This window comes from Neofelis nebulosa, chromosome 2, assembly GCF_028018385.1.
Source record: "Neofelis nebulosa isolate mNeoNeb1 chromosome 2, mNeoNeb1.pri, whole genome shotgun sequence".
Lineage (NCBI taxonomy): Eukaryota > Metazoa > Chordata > Mammalia > Carnivora > Felidae > Neofelis > Neofelis nebulosa.
This window is the reverse complement of record NC_080783.1, coordinates 12,304,552-12,331,294: the sequence shown is the minus strand read 5'-3', so window position 1 is coordinate 12,331,294 and position 26,743 is coordinate 12,304,552. Positions and strand designations below refer to the sequence as shown.

The window sequence follows — 26,743 nt, the reverse complement described above, 5'->3', positions numbered from 1 at the left end:
TACAGCCAACCTCCTGGCTTCCCAAACAATGACACAGTGCCTATCACATACCTAGAGCGAAGAGGCAGCTTGCAGAGGCACGAGCTCACTGCCGCAGATGCTTAGCACCTGGCTGTGCTGTGAGCTGGCAGGCATGCTCACCATATTCTGTGCTGCAAAAATCACAGGAAGGGCTGTTTATAAACCTGCGAAAGGAGGAAGCTTCTTTAAAAGGAAAAGCCTTTAGAAGAAATCCAGCTACCTGGCACGTAATCTGTTTCCCCTGCCTTCGTCTTCCCGGGGACCTTGCAGTAAGTAATGCAAAAATGACCATTGTAGTTTAGAAAACATGACAGAGAGGTCTTGGCAGCCGAGGCAGTATAGCCAGTTTATGGGAGGCTTCAGTTGGGAGCTGGTGGGTGCATTTCATCCTAAATTGCTGAATATCTAGACTCTAGGTGAAAGCGATCAGATGAATATCTTTAACCCCATTTTGCCTGCAGCCTTTTGGGCACTCTGCAGGTACTTCCGTGCTTAATAAAACATGTCAATAAGGCAAAAGAAAGGATTGTGCTGAATTCTAATAAGCTCAAAGTCAAACATTTAGTGCAAATTCAGATGGATAATGCAGAGCTCAATCACAGTTCCAAATCACAGCCATCAGATACTTTGTTGATTTCGTGCAATTTACCAAGATGAAAAAGATCCACCACACCGCAGTGTAACTCTTCTGCATACAGAAAATCTAATGAAACCACAGGGGAAATTAGTTTTAACAGTAGCGCCTAACTGTAAATCTTTTTATGCCTAGTCACAAATTTAATCTTTGGCTAAGGTCTGGTTTTCAGCCTGTCCATTGTTTTGCCTTGCAAAGCTTAGCGTGAATCTGAATTATTACCAAAAATGATCATCGCTTAAATTGAACTATATTTTCTGTCTCTCTCTGTCTCTCTCTCTGTCTCTGTCTCTGTCTCTATCACCCACACACACATACACACACACACACACAAAATTCATTTGAAGCAAACATCAACCAAAAGGTTTTACTCCCAGACACCTGATAGAGTGAAAGAGAGAGAGACAAAAAGAGAAGCAGAGAGAAAGAGTACAGAGTCGCTCCTGGCAATCTGTGAACAAATGGGTTTTCTCTCCACCTCCCTCCTTGTCAATGCATTACGAATACTACTTTCTAATGCTTTTGCAGGACTCCAGAGATTATCACCACCATGTTTCAGAATCACACATAGATTTATAATTTCCATGCTAAACCAAGGGTCAGCCTGAACCCCAGGATATGCCTTGTTCTTGCTCCTTCCCACTATTCAAGAAACTCCTAATGTGGAAGTCATTGGAAGCTTGAAGGGACCAAACACAAAGCCACACTGCTTTTCTCCTCCTAAACCCCTCCCTAAGAGTCACCTCTAGCCAATTGCTTTTACCTACCTCGGCCTCCTCCAGACAGCTTAATCCCAACCTACAATATTGAACATTCCTGACTCCTACATTCCACTGACCCCCTAATCCTTTAAATCTCTTCCCTACTCCCCTTTTCTACATTCCTTGGATTTATCAAACTTTTGTAATTCAGGATTAGTTTGCATATTTACTTTGGGTCACTCTGGGATACACAGAACTATTCTAGTGTTCAGTTGAGTTTGCATACCCTGAAGAAGTTAGAGATAGGTGACCTATAAATCAGAGATTAGGACACTATCAAGTGTCCTAAATACTCAATTTAGCATGCCAGATTTGGCAAATAAAAACACAAGGTATCCAATTAAATTTGAATTTCAGATAACCAACGTCTTTTGTAGAAGCATGTCCTTTGCAATATTCAGGGCATACTTAGAACCAAACTGTATTTGTTGTTTACCTGACATTCAGGTTTATCTACGCACCCAGTATTTTATCTGGCAACCTTAGCTGAGTCTGGACATGGTGAGAACGAAGTCAAGACTCAATTAACCAATAGTATCGCAAAAGCACAGCTCAACAAAATGGGAGAGGATCCATGTGTGCCTTGCCTCAGAGCTTAGAAGAGAGTCTGTAACAAGAAGGGCAAATCAAGGCATGAAGCTTCTCTTCCCTTGCCCAACACCCATGGCCAACATCCTTGATCAGTCAAGACACCTTTTTCTGGCTTCAGCACAGCCCCTCAGGCATCCATTACAAATCAATCAGATCTTGCTTGTGAGATGAAACATTTTTGTAATCCTTGGCCTAGACAGGACTGAGAATATGGAGGTACACAGAATTACTCAGGCTTAGTTCGCAGGCAAATCTCAGTGCATTTTCTTATGTTCCCTGAAAAGCAGGGGTGGGGAGGAACCTATCACCTTAAAAAGCTATAAAATTCAGATTTGTCACTAGATAACTCAATTGGGGCCTTGATAATAAATGATTCTCTTGTAGTGGCTCTGAAATATGGATTACAATCTACCCCAGCTCTCCTGATAATGCACATTCTTTGATTCTTACAGCCAAATGATGCATAATTCATATACTGTCATTTTTACATACATTGAATGATCACATGTTGGCCACCTGGTGAAGGAAGGCATGAGTTAAAGGTACTAAAATAGTGTATTTCCAAAATTAAATTCTTGTTTCAGTAGAGCTTCCTGATGACTCTAATTCAGGGTCCCACATCACCATGTGGTGCTAGAAGGTTGCACAACTTGTAGAATTCCTGCAGACTTCAGGAAGCATACTTGGTTATCGATGTGGTCTTAACGTGGTCATGGTTTCCAAATGCCTTCTACTTATGAATTACTTTTGGCTTGACTTCTCCATTCACAATGAACTTTGTTGTGGATTGTTTGGTTAACCCCAGTGTGTATAGTGATATATGCTTCTATCAATGGTACTGGAAGACCATAATTTTGCAGTCACTAGACTTTAAGTCATGTATACATTGTGATTCAAATCTGAGTCATCTCTACCACTCTGCTAAGGCAAACCACAAAAATTTGCTTATACAGTGACACGTTCCCTATTATTACTATATTCTTTTCCCCCTGTAGAGTGAGAATGGATAGGATAAGTGGGCTTTGGGGTCTTTTGCCCTGCCAATCACACTATAGAAGTTGCTGGAGAAATGTTTTTCTAGAATAGTGATTGTCAACTGTAATCAAGTGATACTAAGTACTAATACATTAATGATATCATTAGGTCAAATTTTTCAAATCAAGAAAAATGTCATAGCAAGAAACATTAATTTTATGATAATGAAATTTCAATCAAAATCATATCGCTGTTTTGTTAATTAGACTAAGCGTGATTGACTCTAGTTCATTTTCCACGAATATTTGTCTCTCTTTCCTTTATTCTTATGCTTACAGACAGTTGCTGGCAATCAAGGATGGTGAAAGCCAGATCTGTTTTAAAAATATATAGGAAAAAATATCTTTGAATTGACGATCTGTTTTCCAGGTAATTTACTTTTCCTGAAAACTGGGAAAGTACTTCCTGTATTCTAATTCAGGGCTAGGCCTCTTTGGTTTCACCAGGAGCACAAAACAGATATCACAAGCTATTGGTGACTTATGAAATCAGTGGAATAAGTATTGACCAGTCTTTTTTTTTTTAACTTTGTTTATTTATTGAGGGGGGGAGGGGCAGAGAGAGAGAGAGAGAGAGAGAGAGAATCCCAAGCAGGCTCTACACTGATGCGGGGCTTGAACTCACGAACCATGAGATCATGAGATCATGACCTGAGCCAAAGCCAGATGCTTAATCAACTGAGCCACCCAGATGCCCCCAGTATTTTTCTTTTCAGAATTGGACATAATGGGACAGCATAGCATAGACCACATACATTTTTCACCCTGAAAATTTTTCTTCAGGTGCATGTGCATGCATACACATCTTCCAGGTCACAATATAGAATGAATGTCTTGCCATGTGGGAGGGTTTGGGTTAAAACACCTGAAAAACATTATTCTAGAGTAGTGTTTCTCAAACTCAATGCATAAAAATTACCTGGGAATGTTGTGAAAATGCAGTTTCTGATTCAGTAGATCAATCGTAGGGCATTACATTTTGCATTTCCAGAAAAGTCTGAAGTGGTTTTGATGCTGTTGGTCCAGCGGATCACAGTTGGAGTAGCCACAGCCTAGAGAAAGAGCCACAAGCCACGTGCAGAGGAAGACTAGCCCTCTACAGGAAGAGCGAAAGAAACCCCATTTCCCTATATACCCCATGGGGGATACCCAGGTAGCATGAGGAGGTTCCCACCAAAGAATCTGACTAAGGTAGTTCTTTCTACCAGAGCCTAAGCCTGCTTATCTCCCTCCTTCTGTTTTCTCCTCCCCTCTCCTCCTACTGTGCGTCACCAAAAAAAAAAAAAAAAAAATATATATATATATATATATATATATATACACATATATATGTATATATATATATATACACATATATATGTATATATATATATATATATATATATATGTGTGTGTGTATATATATATATATATATATATACACAACGGAGTATTACTTGGCAATCAAAAAGAATGAAATCTTGCCATTTGCAACTACATGGATGGAACTGGAAGGTATTATGCTAAGTGAAATTAGTCAGTCAAAGACAAAAATCATATGACTTCACTCCTATGAGGACTTTAAGAGACAAAACAGATGAACATAAGGGAAGGGAAACAAAAATAATATAAAAACAGGGAGGGGGACAAAACAGGAGAGACTCATAAATATAGAGAACAAACTGAGGGTTACTGCAGGGGTCGTGGGAGGGGGGTATGGGCTAAATGGGTAGGCAGCACTAAGGAATCTGCTCCTGAAATCATTGTTGCACTAGATGCTAACTAATTGGGATGTAAATTTTAAAAAAATGATAATAAATAAAATTTAAAAAAAATAAAAAAATGTGGAAAGATTGTTGATGCAAGTCACTGACATGAAACAGCTCAGCAAGGAGCAGTGCACAGTTGATGAGAACTCTGAGCTAGTCACCCCACTATGTGGTTTCCACCCCGTCATTCAAGTGATCTGTCCAAACACAAACCCGACGGTCCCACTTCCGTGGTTCCTCGCCATGTGTGGACTGAGTCCCCTCTCAGGACATGCTCTGCGTCCCTCCAGCCTTGTCTTCATTCACTCCAGTTCCCAGAACCCAGCTGCCTTTTCAGGTCACCTGTCTGTTCTCGCACCATCTGGGTGTATCCTCTTCATCCTTCAAAATTCCCCTTTGAATATTTTCCTAACTATTCGCTTCCGGTACACACACGCACACACACACACACACACACACACACACACCTCTGGTTAGATAAGGGCAGCGGTTCCCAATCCTGGCTGCATATTGCAATGTCGGTGTGACTTTTAACTATTTTTACGCCTGGCCCTACTTTTAGAGATTTAACTGGACCTACCTGGGTGTGTGCGTGTGCGCGTGTGTGCCTTCCAGCGGGAGCTGTGTCCCTGGTAAAAGAGAATTCCAAGTTCCCGCATTAGTCGTTAACTACCTTTACAGGGTTTACTGCCTGTCCTGGTACTCTAAATATACTTGCCACTGGAGCATTTTCAGTTGACATCACGTGGTGGTCAATGATATTTCTTTCATTTTAGGATATATTTGTTCTTCAAAAACTGTTCCAGCTAGACATCAACACCTTTCTCGGTGAATTGCTGATTTGCCCTAAATAGAAGTGTTATATGTCCCCTTTAACTGCTGCCCTATAAATGTTTGGACTCTGCATATTATGTTTTCGGTGTTCCCAAAGCCATCCTTAAGCTCTTGGCTATATCTGGGTCAAGTGAGAAGGTAGTCTAACAATGGCATTATTCTTATAGATATTATTCAGGATTAGTGAAGAATGATTTGACAAGCACCCAAAACATATTTTCTCCTTCGATGATATAATCTCAAGATTTCCAGAACACCAAAAAAGCTTCCTTGTATTGGAACTCTGTCAATAACTACAGGGCACTGGGTGATTACTATGGTGTTTTATGAGAATTTCTCATTTTGCATGTACACCTTCCAAAGATGTAGAAAAACTACCATGGATTCATCTGCGAAGAATGAGTTACATCCAAAGAAGTTTCACAGCATGGAAGACAGGCTACTCCTAGAGCAAATTTTTCTATTTTGTTACCTGGCAGAGATTATGTTTCTGGAACTTGATAGGTAAATACTGTTTATTTATCTTTCCTTAAAGAGCTTAGAGGTGGCTAACTGCTAGCTGAGTATTATTGAGAGACTCTTAATTCAATTAATTGACTTATTTTTATGACATGCCGCTCGAAATCTCCCTTCTGATAAAAGATGTGATATTAAAAAAAATAAAAAAAAAGATGTGATATTAATACACATCATCCTTGTCCATTAAACGTTTTTTTTTTTTTCTTTTCCTTGGACTCTTCTGAGTTGACCAACTCCAAAATATTTTGCCGGAGGATGAGCATAACTGTCTAGTAGAAACTCATTGTTTTTAAGTCACTCATTGTTTTTAGTTAGATGATAAAAATCCTATCAGTCAGTTTCCTTTATTAGTCTCTCTCTCTCTCTCTCTCTCTCTCTCTATATATATATATATATATATATATATATATATGTATGTATATATGAATTTGATTTTGTCAAAGTCTCAGTAATCATAGAACAAGGTTTTTCTAAAATGCTAAAAATGGCTTAGGAAAGATTCCTCAAAGACCCACTAAGTCCCTGCTGGCACCACCTAATTCTCGGTTTCATAACAAAAAGAGCTAGAAGGAATAACAATTGAGTAGAAGGAAAAAAGAGGCTACAAAAAAAATTTTTTTAAGCTCTTCAAATTGCACAATTAGGACACATCCGGAATAACAAACCTTGGAAAGACAGCATTGCAGTCTTGTTTTGCAGAATAGAGCTCTAAGAACTGGTTTGTTTACTAGAAGCTTTTGCTGCTGCCATCATCCTTTTATAAATAATGTGTTCGCGTATATGGAGACAAGTAGCTTCCTGTATTAAAATTGTGCAACTGTTCCCTGGCTCTAAAAGTTTCATTGTCTGTATGAATGCTGATACATGTAGCCTAGAATTCTTATTAATGTGTGATTTACATACCTACCCCCGGGAAATATTTCCCCCCTGCTCTTCTTTCGAACACTCAATTGCATATTTGTCCTTGTGTCACGTGGGAGAAATCTGAGAGGAATTTAGGACTTTTGCCAAATTCTCTAAATTCTTTAATTCAAACAGTTTTAGTACGATGAAACAGGACATCCGAAGGGTATCCTCTGAGCAGAAAGACACCTCCTTATCAAAAGAATACAGTAAAACAAGCCCTTGTTCCAGGGCACTTGACTGGACTGTGAGAAGGATGGCATGCTGGATTGTTACAGAAAATTCCTTCCCAAAACAACTTGAGCCAACTCTAAATATCAGTCTCCATCACATGGCTCAGCCAGGAAGTTAGTTTGTGCAGAGAGTGGAGCTGAGATGTCCTGTACCAAGGGACCTAGGTTAGTGCTATTGAAAGTTTCCTCCAGGGGCTAATGTTGGTCTACAAAATGTCTATTACCTGTCCATAGTACCATATGCATGGAAATTGAAAGTATTCAGAAACTTTTTAGCCAATGACTTGCCTAATCAACAGACTTATGTTTGCAGTCTTTTCTTTCCTTAGAAATAAACCATAAAACCTCATCATTCACCATGTATAGTGTGAAAAGCCATGATGTGGGTGTTCCTTAAGTCACTTCTAGATTGTGGCCGTCAAGGGAGTCATTGGTGATGGATGGATGTAGCTGTGGAAAGAGCCATTCGAACACAAAAAAGACAGCTGCCTAGGGTGTCCCCCACTATTTGAAATCTTCCCATAGAAATCATTCCCTGGTGAGGAGGGATACCATCACTGTTACCCAACAAACATCAGGAAGACTGTTGGAGCTTTTTTGTTTTTTGGTTTTGGGGGGGCGGGGGGTTGACATTACACCATGGAAAAAAATGAAAAAAGAGTAATTTCTCACGAGGAAATGGTACTGGAGCCTGCCCCCCCTCAATTAGATGGGGGCTCAAGATAATTAGCAACAAATTCTAAACTGGTAACCGGTCCACAGAATTTCAGCTGAGATACAGTAATATAGTAAAAGATTATTCATTCTGCACGTTCATTGTCCAGAAGAATTTTAAATAGAATTAAGAACACAGTGGATTGGCGTATCTGTTATTCTACCAAAAAGTTAGATGAACTTAGACTTTCCCAGAATCTGGGAACTATCATAAAAGAATTATGGCTCAGGGATAGTTCTTCAAATCCTGTTCCCTTCTTAATTGCATGAAACTCAAAATAAAATATGTATAAACTAGAAATATCCAAAACTACTAAGGCAAGCCGTTTCAGTACGGTCTGTGACTGGCAGAGTCTGACTGCTTGTTGAGAGCCAGGCCATTTTCAATATTAATCGATCAGTGAACATTATATGGAATGTTGTCAGAAAAAAATGAGAAAGACTTCCATTTGGCCCCATAAGGCATTTTTCAAATTAGGATGACACTCCAAGTAACTTTAAGGACATCTCATACCCATTAAAGTGCATCTTATGCCAGTTTATTTGATTTGCAAAACTAATCGGTGCTGCCCAAAGGTGAATATTTTAATGCTTGAGGTTCTCCATGATATCCTTAAGCATCTGAAAAGGAAAGGATGCTGAATGTCATATCTACTCAGACTTATTGGCACTAGTTGCCTGGAGATATCAAAGCTAACCATAGGAGGAAATATCTAGAAGTCTCATGGGCACTGACTTTCTATTTCTCAAAGTAGAACATCAATAAAACGAGCTGTATTCCATTTTTTTTCATGCTTATTTTTGAGAGAGAGAGAGAGAGAGAGAGAGAGAGAGAAAGAGACAGAGCATGAGCGGGGGAGGAACATTTTCTTTTTTTCTTTCCTTTATTTTAATGCTTATTTATTTTTGAGGGAGAGAGAGAGAGAGAGAGCGGGGGAAGGGCAGAGAGAGAGAGGGAGACACAGAATCCAAAGCAGGCTCCAGGCTCTGAGGTGTCAGCACAGAGTCTGATGCAGGGCTCGAACCCATGAGCCCTGAGATCATGAGATCATGAGATCATGACCTGAGCCGAAGTCAGGTGTTTAACTGACTGTGCCACCCAGGCGCCCCAGTGAGCTGTATTCTAATGATTTCAACTGAATGCATTTTTGAGGATTCCATGAACATGTTGCCCGAGTCTACGAGAAAAATGTGTATTTTGCAACTTTTTGTCTAGGCAGGACTTTAAGAGCTACTAGGAAACATTGAGATTCACCATTCCCATCTGACCCCCATTAGGACAGTTGAATAGCACTACATGAAATCTGCCAGAAACGCACCTATTACATCCCCCAAAATAACATTTCAGAATTGACTCCCAATTTTTGATGTTTGACTGAGAGCCTAGGCTGAGCACTTGTGTGTGTTCTACCATTAACGGTAAAGGTTAAGATGTAGAGTTTCTACTCAACATGCCAGGAGGCTAAGACAATAAAATCCCATCTCTCCTGTCTGCCTCTGTCTATAGATACAGCCAATGTTGAATAGAAAATGTCACATGATGAAACGAGTGCACATTGTCCAGAATGTTACAGACGCATTTGGTAGTTACATAAAGTGGACACATTCATAGCAAACAGCTGGAAAGCTACTCCTTACCAAACGATAGGAGAGAGATTTAAATAAAGCCCCTGCTAAAACGCAATTTACAAGAACTTTTACCAATAAAGAAACTGGTGAGGCCAATAACCAAAAGATCTCCAGTTGGATAGATGGATCAATAACTTGAGCATCAGTAGAATTTTTAGCCACAATAGAATAATCCCCCTCATCATAAATTCAAAATCTCAGCATTACATTGTAGAGCAGGGACACCAAAGGAAAAGAAGCCGTCTGTGATTAGACGACCTTACCATCCATTCGTACTGGAGACACCCCCGTGAACATATTTACCTGTTATTCAAATACAGTTGTGGTTGAACCTGCATTCAAATATTTGAAGTGTTTTCTTATCCTAGAAAAAAGATGATAACAGAAATAAAGAACTTCTATGATGTTTCAATTTTGCCAAGAGACGTGTTTATCTTAAGCAATGTAAGAGAAATATTTTCCCCCCCTTCTCTTCTTTCTCCTCCTTCTCTAGCTCTTCTCCTCCTCCTCCTCCTTTTTTTCTTCTTTTTCTTGTCCTTCTTATGTATCTTTTCCACCTCAAAAAGATGTCAGAGCCAACAACAGCAGCCTTAGAAGTTTCCTTGGGGGTGGGGGGGAAGGGAGGGTGGTGACATCTGTTGAAAATTCCACATTTAGAAAATAAAAGCGACTGTTCAGCATCAATTGGGAACTGTTCCCTCTCCAACACCAAGCCTAAAGAGTCCCCCTGCTGGGCCGCCAGTGAGGATGGCTGGTTCCCTAGGACATCTTTGCAACCCCCTTCACTTTGTAAACATTGTGATGACTGGTAGCAGACCCGGGACCAGACTCTTCCTTTCTTCCCTTCCTGATGCCTTCTGTCCAGTAACGAAATTCACCAAGAAAGAGGAAAACAATTAGACAAATATTACACTTTAACGCCATCTCCCTCTAGATACAGAAAATTTCTAAATGTCAGAGAATGCCTTTAATCCCAGAGAAGGCTAAGAGGAAGGGGCAGGAGTAGAAAGCAGTGAAAGCTTGTGTTCTAAATATGAATATCAGTTTCGAAAAGCTCTCTGTTCCTGAACTTGAATAAGTTCATTTAACCTCCCTGCTCGCATTTTACCACCCAGATTGGAGGGGCTAATTCAAAACAGAACCAATCTGAGCACCCCACTGAGGTTAGCATTTCTAAAACGCTTTGCGCTGTATAAAAGGGGGATCTAGGTGCCAAAGGCTATTACGGTCCACTCCTGCCATGTTTCAAATTGACCTCTAACCTTTGATACAATGGAGTGTGAAACCAGCTTTAAGATCTATGTAATGCCAAACTGGCTGCAAGGGAAAATAGAAAAAAAATGAGCCTGGCTGAGTAAGCTCTACTATACCACAATTTCACCGTTGAACCAAAAGTAGTACAAATTCAAATTGTAGGGTGTAGAGAGCCTAAACTTTGAAGTCCGTGCCCTGGAAAGTGAAAGGGAGAGCTCGCTTATATGTGCGAGTTAACCCTTAGTTAAGACAGGATCAGGAAACAGAACTCCTGCTGCTCCTACAGGCACATCTCTTGAGTTATTGAGTTCAACTAACTGTAATAATATTCATAATGATGACGGTTGCAGTCCCGTCTTAATGATTCCTATTACATACCCTGAGGTGTGCTAAATGTGTGGCATGCATTACCTCACATGCACGTCAGGACTCCACAATAAAGGAGGGTATCTTATTACTCCCATATTACACAGAAGGTATATGGAGGCTAAATACATTGTTTGGAGTCACTTGGAGAGTAATCAGGGAAGCCACGATCCAAGTTCAGGCCACCTGATTTCCTGGAGCACCAACCATGACCGAACATCTATCCTGAGGCAAAAATATTTGGTTGGGAACCAGCGGACGGGTAGGAGGACGCCGTAGCACACTATTTCTCTCAACACTTGCCTGACGCTGAAAACATTTACCTTTCAACGTTCCATGACTCTCGGGGCTGTAGCCTAAAGGGTTTTACAGGAATGTGCGGGCTGCAGATGAGTCTCTAGTCCTTGCCATATCTTCTTTGCAAAATTCTCGTTTAAGTCTATAATACTCTCAGCCAGATCCCTTTCATGTTGTGAAGGTTTTCTTTAGAGAATTTTATTACATATGAGTCCCCAAGCCCACAGGGCCACTGTCCTCTCTAATCCTAGTTCTTGTCTTAGAGTTAGAGGAAGAAGGAGAAGATATTTTTTCCCCTTGAGAAGAAGGACTGGCTTCAGAGTACCTTTGGCCATTGGACCTCTATGCCACCTACCACAGCCATGGCGCTCCTCATTACACTCTTGAACACACAGATGCCCTCCCTTTGCGTCCCCAGGCCACCCCAAACACTCCTGATGGTTTGGAAAATTTCCCAAAGAAACACAACACTCTGCCTTAACTTTTTTTTTTTTGGCTTTCACCTACTTTTCTCCTCCTCTCTAGACCCTACATTTTATTTCCAAAAGGTTCTGGAGAAAACTACTTCTAGGTAATTAGAAATTTGAGAAACATTTCCAACTAAAAGCCAAAAAAAATGTTTTTATTAAAAAAAAGTTCCCTGTCAGTTTAAAGGGAGACATTATTTTTTATACAGTGACTCACATTTCTGTGGTCAAAATCTTCTTTCCCAATCATGATAATCTCCCAACTCAGTGTCAGGCGTTTGAGATTCTCTTCCTTTCCACAGCTGGATTCTAGTTATGACAGATATAAAAATCGGAGTAAGTGACTCTTTATATTCTGATTCCTTATAAAACACTGCAAAGAAATTATGTGTAATGTGCTATATCATGAGTTGCTTTGTTTCTCCTGTTTTTTTAATGTTTATTTCTGAGAGAGAGAGAGAGAGAGAGAGAGAGAAGGTGAGGGGCAGAGACAGAGGGAGACACAGAATCTGAAGCAGCCTCCATGCTCTGAGCTGTCAGCACAGAACCCGACACAGGGCTCAAACCCATGAACCATGAGATCATGACCTGTGCCGAAGTTGGTCACTTAGCCAACTGAGTCACCCAGGCGCCCCTACCTTGATGTCTCCTATTAAAGCATCTTCTTCTACATTAATGAGGTTTACCATTGTCTAAGTATCTATTCGTAGTCACGAGAAACCAACAAGAGAAAAACCAGAAAGGGCTGAGATAAAACCTGGCAAGGTCAGTGAGACCTGGCAGAGAGTCCTGCATACCTTACGAGGACCTAAGTGTAGGAGTGAAGGTAGAAGGAGTGGGTAAGAATAGAGGAATAATAAAATACTATTGAAAATCCAATTTGGAGTAACTGGGCCAATCAAACAGAATGAGCAAAGCTAAAAGAGCTGAATTCAGGAGCCAAGTCCAGAAGTCCAGGCTGAGCAGAGGAAGGGCAGAGGTCAAACCTAAAACCTGCCCACATAGCTAGAATTCTGGAATTCAAATGAGAAAGGAGAAAACTGGACATTTCAAAAGACTTGAAAGCACATCTCAACAACTAGAGTGGGAAGGTTCAACCAAGACAAGCCTTGTCTGAAACACCATACTACGCTGTCCAACAGGGGCTAATGGGAGGTGTCCCTCCCACAGATGGACAATGCTCAATGACTGAGCAAAGGTAGAAACCCAGAAACCCAGATCACCTTCTCAGGGAATGTGTTGTCTTCTCGCAGGCAAATCTGTATAAAGAATAATAATGTATCTATTGACTAGAACCAAAGAATGTAGAGTCAGTAAATGTAAATGGCCTCCTTTTTAGTACTACTATACTTACATTAGAAAGGAGTAGTGTTCATTTATGACACTTTTCCAGGTATCCTACAGACGGAACATTTTGGTTCTGAACTGATTCTGTAGAGCTGCTCTGAGAGATGATGCTCAGGCTTAGGGTAAGGCTCCTGACCATTTATCCAAGCAATATCCTTTTCACTTCTGCCAAGAGCAGCTAACCTTTGCTAATCCAGTTCAAGAACTCAACCTCTGCCCCTCATTAATAAAATCTGAGAGGAGGGGCGGCATGCTAGAAAGAATAATAACCCCCCAAAGATGTCCAGACTCTAATCCCTAGAACTCAGGAATGTGTTCTGTTACATGACAAGGGAGAATAAAGGTTGCATATGGAATTGAGTTTGCCTATCAGCTAACATTAAATGGAGAGATTATACCAGATAATCTGAGTGGGCCCAATGTAATCACAAGGGATTTTTTTAAGTGGAAGAAGGGGGCAGAAGAGACGTCAGAGTCAGAGAAAGAGACGTAATGCTGAACATAAACGTTGGAATAATACACATGAGAAGGACACAATACCCCATTGCTGGCTTCAAAATTGGAAGGGAGCCACGGGACAGGAAATGTCAGAAGCCTCTAGAAGCTGGAAAAGGCACAGAAGCAGGTTCTCCCCTACAATTTCCAGAAGGGAACACATGCCTGCCAATACTGTCATTTTAGCCTAGTGAGACCCACAACAGATTTCTGGCCTACAAAACTGTAAGATAATAAATTTATGTTTCATAAGCTATAAGTTTACAGTGATGTTTTAGGCTTCTGTAGAAAACGTAATTTTCACAATGTACCAAATAGTTCTGAGCCATCAATGAAGCATTCTGATGCAAGACAGGAGGGTTTCCCATGCAGAGAAAAGTTCCCATATTAAAGATTGCAATTGGGGTCTTCCCACATGTATAAGATGACAAGGCCACAAATGCCTTTCGGGTACAAGGAATGTGTTGCTATGCAATATAATGGCGAAGAATCTAGGTTGAGAAGTCAGACAAAACTAGTTAGCAAGCATTGCCAACATATAATTATCCAGAAAGGACTATATATATGCTGTTTATTCTGGGATGTGGATTGTTTGAAGAATGCAACTTTTCTACCCCTCCTTGCTCTCCATCTCTCAGACATAGAAAGGGGAAAAAGACCAATTTTTCCAATTCAGACTCACAACTCTAAGACTGTCAAGAAGCAAAGAGTCCTAGGTGGAAGATGGCTTTGTTTATTGCTCCCGAAATTCACTCATGGCTTTTAGTCAAAGGGTCAGGTATCCCAAATCCTTGATATCAGAGAAAAACGTAATTCCCAATCCATGTAGAAACGTGTCCATTAAATATTACTTTTAATATTGAAGAATACTGTTTCTCAAGCTTTGTATAAAGAACACAGATTTCCAAAGATAGCATCATTTCACTTGCCACTTTTCCTGATGGAAGGGAAAGAAGAGGTCTTTCCAAATCAGCTATAATGGAGCCCACTACTCCTGTATGCTTCCTACTTATAAGATAAAATTATTTGGAAGATAATTTTTCTAAGCGAACATTGGTCAATTCTACCCAACAAAAGTTCTCTTTGTATCACTTTATTAAACTCTTTTCTTCCTAAGAAATATAGAGCAAAGGAAGTAGAAAAACGTGTTGTAAGAAAGCTGAGAAAATAGTAGAATATTCATAGAAAAGAGAGATCATGATGCCACGCAAGCTGCATAAGGCCCCTTTGTACCCCGGGGGCATCTGGGGGAAGCCACATGTGTATGTTGCAATGGAATCACGTCATCATTTCTCTGAATCTGAGGGGAGGGTTTGCTCTATATAAATTGTGGTCACAGAAGCTAACTGAGCTCCCTTCTGTTACATTTGTGGCCAGGAGAAGAATTGCACGTAATTATGCATCTTTGTTGACCACGCGTGGAAACAAATCCTGGAAATGAAACCAACTCTTCTATCAAGGTCTCCAAGTACAAGTCCACCAAATTTACCAGACCTCGAGAGGATGAATTTGGAAGAATGGTGCTTCCCTGGAAATGGTTCTCCAAGGTGCGTAGGTCAATAGAGGACGGAATCTCGCGCCGTGTGACAGGGAGCCAGGAGAGAGTATCTGGGAATAACATCGTAAATGAAGGACCACTTCGGCCACCTAATACATCTGCGGCAGCTGTTTTGGCACCCAGTTATCGAGTTCACAAAGCCTTATTTAACAGTGCAAACACACAACGCGGTGTGTGTATCTGTGTATGTTTTTAATGACCTACACACAGGCTACTATTTTATAGTGACTTCCAGCAGAGAGAGGAAAAAAACAAGATTCAACTATAGAATCTGTCTATATTTAATATTTCTGTTAGTTTTCTGTCTGCCAGTCTGGCAGATTGGCCCGATTGGAAAAACAACATCTATGATTGCTGAAGCAGTTCCTGGCTACATTTGGCACCCTTAATCCCTGTACGACACAGAAATCCCTGTCTGCAAATCTAAGGCAAAAGAGGCTAGCCTTTGTGGGTCACCAAGACTTATCTGTTCGTCTTTATTTCAAAGTCCAAATTCTAGTGTCATTCCTCAATGCGATAGCATAACAGTGCACAACATTTCACAAAAACAACGCACACTCTATGCAAATCCTCGGGTTGACTGGGTGTCATCCGTCCCGGGTCACCATAAAAAAAATGAATCTGTCTCCTGTTTTCTGCTTTTTGTTTTGTTTTTCTAAGACCAAGAAGAAGAAGATGAAGAAGAAAAAAAAACCAAACTTTGGTTCATTTCACTCGAACTCTATTATTTTTAACAGGAGTAGAATTAAAGTAGTTTTTCTATACATTGATATACGAATAAGAAAAATTCAATTGACATCATGTGCTTTTGATGCTGTTTGGCCAACAAAACTCCAAAGTGCGGTGAAAATGTTTAAAAAGTACTGAACCTGAGATTGGAAGTGCCAAGTCTGAAACTTGGTCCTGACTCTTAGGAGCTGGGAGAGATTTGACAAGTCACTCAACGCTCTGAGTCACCCAGCCTCACATTATTGGCACATCAGATAGGATTCCACGTCTGGTAAAAGACAAAGTCCCATTCAAATGTAACATGATATGCTAGAAAATTGAGAGAGAACACATTAGTCTGTAGGTAGTATTTAAATCGAAGCTTACCGTCAAATAAAGCTATAACTCTTAAAAAGAAAAAAGGCTGAAAATCTTATTTCCAACCTTCATCAGTGTTCATCTGTGCTCCTGTCGAGTGAAGAAACTGGAATATTTGGTCCCACATCTAATTAGGTCCTGGAAATGCAGCAAGATGTGAATGGAAGTTTTGTTTCTATGCAAGAAATCCTGGCAACTAGAACATCTTTTTTTTTTTTTTTTCTTCAGCACATCAACATTCCATACCACAAATTACTGGCATAGATGGCCTGCAGAATCAGCTACCTTACCTTTAACCCTTTGGCTGCCAAAGGATGGGAAGTACACATTATTACCAGAGACAATGGCCCAGGGGACTGGCACAGGGGAAGACTGAGAATATCTTGAATGAGGCTTTGGATTGGTTATATGAATAAAGCATGAGCTTTAAAGTCAGACTGTGGTCATTTCAATCTTGATTACACCATTTTCCTTTTCCCATCTGTAGACTGGCATAACAATAATCCACAGGATAGTCGTGTCATCGTGAAGTTTAATAAGATAATTTCAGATGAGTGCCCCAAATGGCCAGCAGCACTCAATAAAGGGGTTGCTATCATTCTTAATATCAACGGTGAGCTAATGTTTTGAAATGTTTTAATGCCCACCCAAATTTCCTATGCCTGAAAAACTGTTAGTTATGAAACAAATGAAAATATACAATAGTATCTAAATAATAGCACATTCACATTTATTTTTTTAGAATAAGTACATTTTTGCAGGGAAAAGAGCTCCACTCTTCCCCCTTCACACATGCATTAGCTCAAGCTGGAAAACTAATGTATTCTAACTTTTTTTTCTTTAATCAGCTTTCAAATCCTGTCAATCTAATCTCTAAAACCCTCCCTCGGAGGCCCCCTCCCTGCTCTCCTCCCCGCCCTGGACCTCACCACCCTTCTTTCCAACCACATCTCAGTCTCTTATTTTGTCGCCATGCTTCCAATCTCCTCCCAGACCCATGCTCTATACTGCCACCCGTTTCTGGATTAAAACTGTGACCTGACCCCTGGGCACTGTGAAGACTGATCTTCCAATAAGATCTCATTAACCAAAATATTCAAATTCCTGAGTGTGATATACAGCTCGCTTCACAAAGTGGCCCTAGGTAACCTTTCAGGCTCATATACAGTGGGAAGTTCCAATGGGAACTTCTCCCACCTCAGCGGACACTGGATGCCAAAGAGGCTGATGTGGGTTAGCAGAGGTAGGCAAAGGAAATAAGGACCCTGAGTGCCTTAACCACCTCCCCCGACCCTATGTAGAATAGTAAAATGGGCCTGAGTGTGGACAGAGGGAATCTTGTGGAATATTTCTACTAAGGAGGCTGTTGCCAAGCAGAGTCTTACCCTTACCTTTTTGGAAAGGTACGGGGGGGATCCTACCTCCTAAACTTCTCCATCAAGAAAAGACTTGCCACCCCAGCTGCTAGGAGGGCTCATGGGACACTGCTTTCAGCTGTCAGCCCTTTCAGGGACTCCTTCTAGTGCAGATAAAAGCCTATTTCAGGATCCCACCCTGTCAGGATGGCCGCATCCAACGAAGAAGCCAGTGATGTATAGAACCACGCTATCTCAGTCTATGAAGTCAACTCCAAAGGGCCATTTTAGCACCAGAGCTTCTCCTGTGCTCACCTGAGGCCACCTGAGGCCTCCTTCACAGCTGGACAACTCCCTCTGCCCAATCCTACATCCCCTTTCCTTCAACAGGGGCTAATCCTATGGACCGTTCCCATAAACATTTTACATGTTAAATTTCCCCTGAGAGCCAGCTTCCAAAGGAATCAAACCTGCAATAGCGTGTTCTAGAGGCTTGTTTTCAAACACATCTGCCTGGAAGTCTGTATGTCCCTTGAGGGCAGAGATGGATATTAATGCATCTTTGCATTCTGAGAGCTGGCACCTGAGAAGCGGCACAGGACTTTTTTAATTAAAGACATCAAAACCAGGATGAGAAAGTGAAATGCAAACTTTCAAATCAGCACAGGAAGACTTTTCTATGAAGGAGTTCTTTAACAGGAGGAGTTTCTCATTTTTTTTTAAGTTTGTTTTAAGAGAGAGAGAGAGAGTATGATCAGAGGAGGGCCAGAGAGAGGGAGAGTGAAGGAAACCCATGCAGGCCCCATGGTTAGCACAGAGCCCAATGCAGGGCCCAAACTTCCAAAGCTGTAGATCCTGACCTGAGCCAAAAGCAAGAGTCATGTGCTTAACTGACTGAGCCACCCAGGTGCCCCAAGGATTTCTCATTGTAAAAGAGAAATGTTTGTTTGTTTGTTTTCTATTATCATTTCTATGAGAACATATCTTCCCAACGCATTCATGGTCTACCTGTAGGCCTCATTCTTAGCTGTAGAAGTGAGGTAATTTACCTGGTCACTTAGGTAACCATATGACTTAAGGATACTCATCCATTTGTATTTGCATGTGTAGAGAGACGTATTTATTTTATTTATTTATTTATTTTTAATATATGAAATTTATTGTCAAATTGGTTTCCATACAACACCCAGTGCTCATCCCAAAAGATGCCCTCTTCAATGCCCATCACCTACCCTTCCCTCCTTCCCACCCCCCCATCAACCCTGAGTTTGTTCTTACTTTTTAAGAGTAGAGAGACATATTTAGAATAACACTCCTGGATTTTCTCCACCCTCATTTTTCCCCAGTGGAGGAGACTGACTTACCAGCTAAGTCTGGTAATAGGAAATGAGCCTTCCTCTTCCCCAGCTGATTTGGAGTCTCCCTGCCTAACAAAAGCCATTGTCCATTGTCCTCTCTACTTCTGCAAGCTGTACAGAGGAGGCCTCCAAAGATGATGTAGCTTCTAAGCACTGCCAGAGAGCAGGTGGGTATCGTCGTCTACTTTAAGGGTAGGTTAGCAAGTCCACTTGGCAAACACACTTGTGTTAGTTATCTATTGCTTAGGGAAATATTGTCCCTAACTTACCTGCTTCAAACAACTTATTATCTCCCAGTATCTATGGGTCAGGAATCTTGACATGGCTTCACGGGATCCTCTGCTTCAGGGTTTCTCAAAAGGCTGCAATCAAGGTGTCAGCCAGAGCTGGGATTTCATCTGAGGGCTCAGCTGGAGAAATATCTGCTTCCAAGTTCACCTGGCTGTGGATAGGATCAGTTTCTTGCACCATATTGGACTCAGGGCCTCAGTTCCTCACGGGCTGTTGTCCAAAGTCTGCCCTCGAGTTCTTGCCACTTGAGTGTCTCCATCTTGCTTCATCAATGCCAGTAAGGAAGAGGATCAAAAGAGATTCTACTAGTAAAATAGAAGTTACAATTATATGTATATAATTATGTGTATATATACACACATATATAAAATTATATATAATTTTATATATGTGTGTATATATATATATATATAGGCATAACTGTCACCATATTCCATTTGTTAAACAAGTTACTGGGTCTCAAGGGGAAGAGATCGTACATGGATGTGAATTCCAAGGGGTGAATGTCATTGGAGGTCATGTCAGAAGCTGCCAGCTGCAACCCCTAAGGCCTACTGTCCAGCAGTTTTATCAAAAATCATAAAGATGTGGGGTGCCTGGGTTGCTCAGTTGGTTAAGCATCTGACTTCAGGCCAGGTCATGATCTTGAGGTTCTTAGGTTCAAGTCCCGTGTTGGGCTCTGCGCTGACAACTCAGAGCCTGGGGCCTACTTCAGATTCTGCATTTCTGCCTCTCTCTCTCTCTCTCTCTCTCTCTCTCTCTCTCCCTCCCTCCCCCACTCATGTTCTGTCTCTCTCTAAAATCAATAAACATTAAAAAAAAATAAAGATGTTATTTTTATTCCCACAGGTCTGATTCTAATGCCCATGTCTCTATTGGCTGCAGTCTCAGGAGGGGAAGAAGAATGCCGTTTATTGCCCGTTTATTGTTGCTCACAGCTGGGCAACCTTTCAGTGGCAAGGAAGGTTGATCTCTAGTCCTTTTCTTGACTCTGAACATGTATCCCAGCATAAGGCAGAATCTTTCTGGGAATATTTATCTTACTCTGTAGCAAATATGCACTACGCTTACCCTTATAGAAACTTGAAGGAAATTCACCCCATATTCCCAACTGGGCCAGTGATCTCACACAACCACATGCTAAGGCGAAATGTATACTTGTCATTCCAGCTCTCAGGGGACAGAAATACTAAAGACTCATGTGACTCTGGAGAAATCGCACTTCTCAGAGAGCATGTGATGCCAAAACCCAAACCACGTCTGAGTCACAGAGAAGCGTTGAGAAGTGGGCCATGTACGTATCACCGTAAAGGTCCTGTCCATATTGAAGCCAATCCAAAGGATAAGATTGACTGAGTTACAGAAGTCCTTCTGTGCTCAGGAAGCATTCTCAAGTGCCATGCGTAAGATAGTGACATTTATACACTGGAAACGAGTTTCAGAGCTAAGCTGGAAGCAGCTAAGCATGACTTGGGACATTTGTATACCTTGCTCCTCTAAGACATTGAAATTACTAGGCTCTAGTACAATAGGGCTAATTGAGTGTAAAGGCAAAGCTACATAAAGCCCACAATGAAAGCTGAGTCTGGGTTATTCCCTTTCCATCAGGACCTATATATGGCAAAATGCTAGCAATATGTGTGTATAGGTTGTTGTATAGGTATATGTTTAGATGTTTGATTCCTAGGCTTCTGTTGTTTGTTGTTTGGCTACTAACTGCCTTTCCAATTCTTGGCTTTTACCTACATTACAATATATGTGATTGCCACATAAGCATTCTAGCTAGATAAGGAGCTACAGTTTTTTAACTATTTGGTAAAAAATATCCCACAAGAATACCAAGATGAGAACCACAGCCAACAACGGAAACAAAGGACTAAATTAGATGAACATTTCTTGATAGGGTAGGGTAACAAGTGCTAGACATCTTGTGTTCAAATAGGAAAGGAAAATCTCAAGAGAAATCTCACATAGCTTAGATCATACCATGGCTTAGTAAATGCTAGGCGTTTTCATTACGTTCCTTCTGAAGATACAGACCATTTCTCTGGGAAGTTGTGCTACCTTGAAATTTCAAGAAGAAGCCATGCCCTGTTTACAAACTTCTAGAATCTGTGTTTTGCCAGGATCTCCAGGTGATTTGCATACACATCAGAATTTGTGAAATGCTTCTCTAAAACATTTCTTTGTAGGGCTGGCTCTCAAAGGGAATAGAACATTGGAGGAGTTGTTGTTGTTGTTGTTTTGTTTGTTTGTTTTTGAAGAGAGAAATTAGAGAATGCAATATTACTCTAGCACCCTTCCTAGAGATATACCAAGACAGAAGGATGACTCTGGAGTCCTGTAAAATGTGATCTATATTCAACCTCATTCAAACGAGACACTCTTTCTTTTCCATTAGGGCTGACTTCACAAGTACATTCGGTAGAAGGGTACCAAATGGGTAGAAGGGTACACTGGCCCTAGAAAAAGGCCTTTGTGCCGCACCCAAAAGCTCCACAAAACTTCTTGCCATTGAAATTGGTTTGCCAATAAAGATCAAGGCTCAAAAATTTCTATCCTAAAAAAACTAATATGAAATTTGCACTAAGCTAGAAGAAACCACAATGTTAGTTATCAGAGCACTAAGTGTAATAAGGAAGGGGTGAGAAAGGACACGTTTCCCAGAACTTAAAATGGAAAGGAAGGAAAATGGCAGAGGTGAAAGAAGAGACAAGAAAGGAAAGCTGATGTTCCATGTAGCGTCCCATACAGGCTACGATTCTGGACTGAGAAAGCCCTTGTGGTCCAGAGTCGTAGTCTACAGAGAGTGGCAGCAGTCACTCTGGTAAACTAAATTCCGGGAATATGAAGTACCTGCACTAGAAAGGTCTGAGTGCCTCCAGGGTACCTATACTTAATTATTCTTTGACACAGCTATTTATACCACCGCCTAAATTGTCATTGTCAGGAACACCAAAGCGTTCCTTCTGTAGTGACCATTTTTGTATTTGTTTGCTTGTTTTCAGACTCTGCAGGCACATCCTCTATTTCCAATATTAGCTCCATAACTGGGGATTCACCTTCCGGTCGCTCTTGGCCAAGCGTGTCACTACCTCCACTCAAAAGCACAGAATACGGCAAACGCAAACCATTAGCCTAATGATGGGGATGAGTCCAGAGAAGTGCGCATAAGTCAACGAAAACAAAATAGGAGCATGGACCTTGGCAGGAACTTCCAGCAAAAAGACCCTTTATCATTTGAGTGGACTTGAAACTGTAGAGCATGACGCTAAGCAGCCATTTTGATAGTACAAGGAGAGCACCTGCACAAGTCTAGAGACCGAAAAGAAAGATGCCACTCTTTTGAGGACCCAACTCAAGTCTCACCGAAAGCCAGTCCTACACACTGTAAACTGCATAAATCAATAGATTGTTTCTTTTCCCTCAAAAAAACCTGGGTTTAAATACTTATCTCTCGGAACCAAGTAAGTCCTAACAGATAAAGCTACTCTCGAGGGGAAATCCCAGGAGGAAGAAGAACAAGTTAGCTGAGGGTCCAATAAAATAAAGGAACAAATGAAAATGCAGCGCTCTAAATAAAATGTGGCATACGAGTACTCTTGTGAACACTAAGCTTTCCTACTTTCTTCTGTAAATAAGTATATAGCCCACAAATAAATTTACAAAGCAAGCTCTTTAGTAAACATTAAGAAATTAACTTGTAGTGATGAAACTCCACTTGTTCCCATTCCTTTATGGCAGGAATACCGTCATCCGTCACTTAGGTGAAAAGGCACCAGATTTCCAAAGGCACAATTTAACTACTTGGTATCTCTACTTCACAGATTTAGCGCAATTTAATTTTAATATACAAACAGCAGTAGAAGTTAAGGTGCACACTCTCAGCTATCTTGTCCTCTTATTAAAATCTTACTTCCGTAGAGAAAGCTATGAGAGTAGAAGAAATAAGGAGAAAATACTTAATGGATTTCCCTAAAATATTGGAAACAAAACGTAATTATAGTGAATATAATGAGTGTATGGCCCAGGTTAATATGTCTGGGTTGTTTCTTATCAGTGAAACAATGTTGGGAACTGAGTTAGGAGTCTATTTCATATAAGATACTAGATGGTGTAAAAGACATAAGCAGCAATAATAAATCAGTGTCAGGGTTTCTGACAGTGCATAATGTAATACCAGGCATAGAGTGGCATTCTATCTTGAGCCACTTAAACCACTTACACCCCTAAAGGAAATGCCAGTCACGTGTCCCCAATAACAAGTTTCCACAACACCAGAGATTTCCAGCATGCCATTGCTTTTTAGAGACAATATGCAAAAATGCTTCTGAACGTGGATTCATTTTAATATGAATCATTTTTAGAGGGAGCTAAGCATTCTGTATCAAATCAGGAATGAGAGTTGCAGCCAATGAAGATGGAAAAAAAAAAAAAAAAAGGAGATAGCTTATCCCTTACTGCTGGCAAAGCCAATTAGGCGTATCTTTGTTTCATGACAGCTATATAAAGAGTTGGGAGTTGGGAGTGTGGGCATTTGATATGGATGTGCAAACTAATTCTTTCTGTTGGCTCACATAAATAACATTTAGTGGATATCCGGTAGATGTTTTTTGGCCTCACTTCCCCAAACCATGTAAGGCAACGCAATTTAATACCTGCAGTGGGTTTTTTTGTCTCTTATCCAAAAAATTACAAGCACTTCTTCAAATAGAGTATTTAAGATGTGTTGAGATATCAATCCTGATTCATTGGAATATTCAAGCCGAAACCAAGATCAGGCTCACATTTGCATTATGTGCTTGCTGACTTTGACTTTTCTTTCTGCATTTCTGCCGTGTCCTAACTAGCAAACCGGTAAATGTTCGGTGTACAAATTCAGCACCAGCATGAATTTTCTGATTGTAATTGAATTTCTTTTATTATGCTTAAATCTTTGCAATTTGTTTATCGGTCTCTTCCGCTAAACTGTGAGCTCCTAGAAAATAAAATCGTCACGTGTGTTGACTCGGGGTTCCACTATAAACACACAACTGAGAACTCGACGGCTTGTGAAATAAATTTAGTATTGGCTTCTACAGAGAAGTATATTAAGCATTTTCCTTAATGTTTTATTAAGGAAGCCCCACAGGGAAGGTTAAGTAGGATTCTTCTGGCCAGCACTCATTTGTCTTTTACAAACACGTATTTTTTTGAAGTTCTCTTAAGCATAAAACCTGTGGCAATAGCAGTCAGTATTTCCTGACTTTTGAGTCCCGTAAAATGCCAGACCCTCTCAATCCTTTATTTCTCTTCTTTTCACAACTGCTTTCCATGGTAATGAACTTACTATTTAAATATTATAAATAAGGAAACTAATACTTCCTTAGTAACTAGAGGACTTAGTTGTGTTCCCAAGGCCATGCAATCTGAAACTTCCATTCTCGTTCTTAACTATTTTACTCTGCTCCAACCATTAGGTTCCGTATTCTGATGACCATGAGAAGTAATAGGGAAACAGGCATGTGGAAACAGGCACGTGGGTAATTAACTGTACTATAACCTCTGATCTTTCTTCCTTTTTGTTTCTTAGTTTCAGGAATAAAATCAACCACATAAACTCATGCAATCCCAAGTGTATATATGGAAATAGATCACAGGAGATTTTAAATCAGAAAACCGTTGGACTCCCACAGGTTGCTCTGTTCTCAACGATCGTAGATGCACAGAGGGAGCAATGAGTCTTGCAGCGGTCGGGGATTGATGGGTCTGAAAAGTGAGTTTAGCATGGGATAGCAACATTTCCTGTTGTGTCGGTGGCTCCTTCTGTTTCAAGAGATGTAAAAAGGACAAAGGAAAAAAACGTATGAGCATTATCTATGACAAGTGGAGAAGCTGGTCTAGACAGGCAAATAATTAATAGTGACTAAATATGCATTTGAACACAAAATGTTACTTGATATTTTCATATAAAGTTACAATCATTTTATTAACATTAAAGAGTATTTCTGTCAAGCAAAATAAGGAAACTGATTCCTCAAAACTAACACTAGGAAAAAAAAGTTCATATAAGGTTAAATTCATTTTGTTTCTTTTATAAAGAATCTATATTGAATTCAAGAGTTAGCAAGTAATGTGTGAGACCAATTAGGGAACTACCAGAATGGCTGTGTTATTGAATATTCTAGAAACCCCAGTCTGTTTTTCTGAGCCCTTTTCAATAGACCAACAAGGGACTGAATGGATAAAAGTCAGAGTAGGGAGGAAATTAAAGTCAGTTTTCAAAAACCCAATAGTAGGAGATACTTTATCAAAAATAACTCATGACTTGATGGGAAAAAGTGTCCTTTTCTTCAGTCATGTCTAGCTTTCCAAATATTTTCCCTGCCAAAGCCAACCATCAAAAAGTAAGAGAATAGCAATCTTGGAAAACATTGCTGCTGAGATTTGAAGAACTCTGAGCTAATTTCTGAGCTCCACAGTATCCACATTACATTCCCAAATATAACGCATAGTAACCATTGGTGAAACAAGCCACAGACACCTGAACAGAATCAATCAGGACCACAGACCCCAAAATTTGAATACAGTTGTAAGACAAAGCATCCAGAGTCAGTTCTGTGGCTTCTTCTGTATCATGGTCCACAGTCATATAAACTATATTTATGCCCAATACTTTACAATGCTTTCAATCATCACAACATCTTTGTAGGGTATGCAAATCTTGTTCTCATGCTCAAGATGAAGAAGGTGAGGCTCAGAATGTTTCGGGGATTTCCATGGCCACATAGACAATGTAGAGAACCACGATTCCAACTTTTTCATGCCTTTTCACCAACCTAGGCAATGTCTCAAATATGTTAACATGAAAATGCTCAGATATTTCTAAATGCTTTGGAATGTTTCTACATTGAGGATATATTGTTTTCCTGTGTCAGCGATCTATATAGATAATAATTCCATTTATACTATCAAAATATTGTGGTGCTATTATGTATAATCAGGCAATCTTAAACCAGGATGTAGTATGTTTTCCATCTGGTCAAAATATATACATTAGCAAATATGTTTAAAATATAAGCATATTATAGAATATGCGACAAACACTGCAAGGGCTGAAGCTGGAGTCAAAATGTAGGTTTTAAGTCAGCTGCATTTCAAACTAAGTAACCCTGGGAAAATCCTTTGTCTTTTTAGAAGTTTTTTCCACCTATGAAAAGGGGAGCTGATTGGTCCGCTCTGAACCAGCTTGGGGGTCTCATTCTTCTC

The 26,743-nt window shown here is 40.3% G+C and overlaps 1 long non-coding RNA gene across 1 annotated transcript; it reads right to left on the bottom strand.

Annotated features, from left to right (window-relative positions):
• Window positions 1-8,530: 8,530 nt before the first annotated feature.
• On the bottom strand, window positions 8,531-12,308 carry LOC131492753 (uncharacterized). Its single transcript, XR_009252274.1, has 3 exons — window positions 12,223-12,308; window positions 9,925-9,985; window positions 8,531-8,613 (listed from the first exon to the last, which is right to left on the bottom strand). It is a non-coding gene; the product is annotated as an uncharacterized LOC131492753 (long non-coding RNA).
• Between the last annotated feature and the right edge of the window lie 14,435 nt (window positions 12,309-26,743).